Below are 3,962 nucleotides of genomic sequence, written 5' to 3' on the forward strand. Positions count from 1 at the left end.
ATTGATCAACCACAGGCAGAATATGTTCAAAGAGCAAAAATAATCACTATGAATCTGGGTACGTGCACACTCATCTCAGCACGCTTTCGATGTTCTTGTAATGCATCTAATTATTTAGGCCACATTAGGAGAACACAAATGAAAGTTCTAGGTTTTGAGGAAGAGTAATCAATATGCAGTGGGCCAGTGTGAACAGCCAGTTAATAATACATGAACTGGGTTATATGATCCCACCCCATGTCTGCCAACCTCACGTCATCCTACTTTCAGCACAGAAACAAACCTGAACATGAATCCGCTACTGTAACCGCTCAAAAAGCTCAGCCAATGAGCAGGGCCGATTACAGCTCTACCGCAGGCCTCCTTCTGCAAACCACCGGAGGTTGAAGCAAAGGGGAGAGGAAAAGAGGAAAAGAGGAAAAGAGGAAAAGAGGTATAGTTGTCTGAGACATGAGGATAGCATTAGTTCACTCAAAATGAGAATTCTGTCATAATTTACTCACCTTTCTCGTGTCATTCAGTCCTGTTTAAATACCTTCCTGAGAACAAAAGAGGAGATGTTAAGTAGAATGTACATGCTGCTTGTAGACAGACAATGTCAAGCTACAAAAATGACAAAAAGCACCATAAACGTAGTTCATATGGCTAATTTGTATTACACTATGGCTTTGTGAGAGCAACAGACCAAAATTTTTATTGTTGTTTGCTGAAAATCTCCTATCCTCTCGCAAAGCTATTGCATGGCTTCAGAGGACTTGAAATAAAGTGCACAAGTTATATGGACCACTTTACGTTTTTTTTTTTCTTTTTTCCCCCCGTCTTTTTTTGGAGTTCAACAGCATCCCTCTCATCTTTACTCTCATTGTAAGAAATAGAGCAACATAAACATTCGGACATTTTTATGTTAATGTTTATATTTTATGTTATGAATGAAAGATGGCTTGGAATAACGGTGAGTATCACAGGATATTATTTTTTGCGTGAAATCAAACTATCATTTTAATGTTAAAAACAAGGCTCTAATACCACTATTTATAAAGTAAAAGTTAATGTCCTAAATTAAAAAGGTTTTATTTATTGTTAATAATAATTATTAATTATTATAATTAATTTGTTTTATTAATTAATAAAAATAAAATATAATATAACAAATATTATATTATATTATACTAACATGTTATATTATTAATAGTAAAATAATATGAAGCAACAGCACTTGATATTAGAAAATTCTTAATTAAAAACATAATATAATATAATATAATATAATATAATATAATATAATATAATATAATATAATATAATATAATATAATATAATATAATATAATATAATATAATATAATATAATATAATATAATATAATATAATATAATATAATATAATATAATATCCATTTTATTTTCATATTTGTGACCCTGGCCCACAAAACCAGTCATAAGGGTCAATTTTTGAAATTGTGATCTGAAAGCTGAATAAATAAGCTTTCAATTGATGTATGGTTAGGATAGCACAATATTTGGCCGAGATACAACTATTTGAAAATCTGGAATCTGAGGGTGGAAATAGATTATGAGCAGTAATTAGACGTACATGGAAATCAATGCACTTACGGCATAGAGCTGGAGGCAATGAGAGCAGATGAGAGGCTCTACAGCAGGGGCCCCTGCAGCCCCTGAGATAGGAAGATACACACCAGGAGACTGAGTGACAGGACCGAGCCAGAGACGAGGATGAGAGACACACGAATCTGCACTTTGGAGGCCTGTATCTCTATAATATATAGATTCACAAATTCTCCTGTGGCTTGTTTCTGATCTTGCCCTCGCTTCACACTAGAGGTCTGCTACACAACACATAATGCAGGGCCAGGATCGGCTTGGTTTTTCATTTCAGGTTCAGGTACAGTAACTATTTAATTAATTAAAACAACATTTTTACATAGGATGTGAATTATGGGGATTTGAGGCTCAACATCTATGAAACTGCACAAGTTTTGCTCATAAACAATTCTTTAAAAAGTTGATCACCTAGAAAGTCACTGAATTATTCACATATTTTTTTGTACAAATATAAATTATTATATTATTTATTTTAGAATCATTGAGATACTATTACAGTTTCTATTAATATTTTGAATCAGTTTTTATTTTATGTATTTGTTTTCATTTTAATTTTAGTTGACGTTTTAGTAATCTTGTTGTGTAGTGTTTTTTGTCATTTTAGCAATGTTGTTTATATATTTATATATAGATCTATATATTTTTATTATTTCAGTTTTAATTTTATTTATTTTAGTACATCAATTTATTAAATAAAATAATAAATACTAAATCATTGCATAGATACTAATACTATCAACTAAATTAAAATGAGAAATGTTGCCTTGGCAAAAAAAGTTTTGATTTTATTTCAGTTAACATTTATTTTATTTCAAGTAAAGATATTTTTATGGTTTTAAGTTTAGTTTTAGGTAACTGTAATAACCCTGAGTTTGAGTTCGGGCTGCAAAAAAATGGACTTTCTTACTCAGTGTTTTTGTCTTGTTTTCAAGTACAAATATATACACATTCTTAAATCAAGATACACTTATTTCAGAAGCAAAACGACTTAAGATATTGAGTCTTGATTTCTGAACAAACTAAATTAAGCATATTTATGCTTAAAAAAAAGAACAAATATGCCAATAGGGTCAGAAACATTTCCTTTTGAATTAAGATTATTTTCTGTACCCACTGACAGATATTTTTTTTTTTTTATAATTTAAAAAAGGGTAACACTTTAGTTTAGGGACCAATTCTCACTATTAACAAGTTACTTATTAACATGCCTATTATTAACATATTGGCTGTTTATTAGTACTTGTAAAGCACATATTCTACATGGCCATATTCTAAATCTTTAATCCTACCCAATACCTAAACTTCACAACTACCTTACTAACTATTAATAAGCAGCAAATTAGGGGTTTATTCAGGCAAAAGTGGTCAAAAAAATTATAAAAAAAAAAAAAAAAAATCTTAAATAATTTTAGGGGGACGGATCAGACATGACATGAAGCGAAGTGGGGGAGAGAGGGTGGGGGGGCGGTATCGGGAAGGTCCTTGAGTCGGGATTCGAACACGGGACACCCGTAGCTTTTTTTTTATTTATTAATTTATATATTTTTTATGATTATTTGCGAATCGCGTTTGCTCTTCCACAGAAGAGAGGGGCGGGTGTGAGCAGAGCTCATTAGCATGTAAAGAGAAATGCACCGAAACCAGTCGCTGTGAACAGAGCTGTTTTTGACAAGGTAAAAAGGGTATTGTTTTACACGACCACTGTGACCATTTCAAGAATACCCTAAAGAATCATACCAACTTGTGGAAAATGGGCATCCGACGGCCCCTTTGAAGCACAGCCACCACAAAACATGACTTACTTTAAATCAGGGGTTCTCAAACCTGTCCATGAAGTACCCCCAGCACTGCATGATTTGTATGTCTCCCTATATCTGACACACCCACTTCAGGTCATGCAGACTCCACTAATGAGCTGATGAGTTGAATCAGGTGTGACAGATGAGGGAGACATACAAAATGTGCAGGGCTGGGGGTACGCCAGGACAGGTTTGAGAACCACTGCTTTAAATCATTCTGAGGTTAAATACATATTTAAAATCATAACAAGAAATAGTTTAATAGCTTTGATACTGTTTTTGAAATCAAATCTTTGCATAGCTATGACAGGAAACACTGGAACCTAGCAATGCCTTAGAAAAAACAGTTAATCTTAAAAAAATATACATAAACCCTATCGGATAAGCATGTTATAAACTACTGAAACATTGGTGTTTCATATTTTAGAGCAGTCACTGAAAGAACTCAATTAAATCTGTATGTGGGAGTGTGTGTGAAAAAATCAGATGTAACCCCATTTGTAATCCTTAACATTTTCATAAGTAACTGTAATTTAATTACA

The 3,962-nt window shown here is 32.5% G+C and overlaps 1 long non-coding RNA gene across 1 annotated transcript in view; it reads right to left on the minus strand.

Annotated features, from left to right (window-relative positions):
- Window positions 1-354: 354 nt before the first annotated feature.
- The window catches only part of LOC107672641 (uncharacterized), a 16,979-nt gene continuing 13,371 nt past the window's right edge, over window positions 355-3,962 (minus strand). The window contains exons 2-3 of the long non-coding RNA XR_001632332.1: window positions 504-539; window positions 355-366 (exon numbers count right to left, since the gene is read on the minus strand). This is a non-coding gene — a long non-coding RNA (uncharacterized LOC107672641). The remainder of the gene's footprint in view (window positions 367-503; window positions 540-3,962) is intronic.

The sequence above is a fragment of the Sinocyclocheilus anshuiensis genome, unplaced genomic scaffold (genome assembly GCF_001515605.1).
Source record: "Sinocyclocheilus anshuiensis isolate Anshui unplaced genomic scaffold, SAMN03320099.WGS_v1.1 scaffold1346, whole genome shotgun sequence".
Classification (NCBI taxonomy): domain Eukaryota; kingdom Metazoa; phylum Chordata; class Actinopteri; order Cypriniformes; family Cyprinidae; genus Sinocyclocheilus; species Sinocyclocheilus anshuiensis.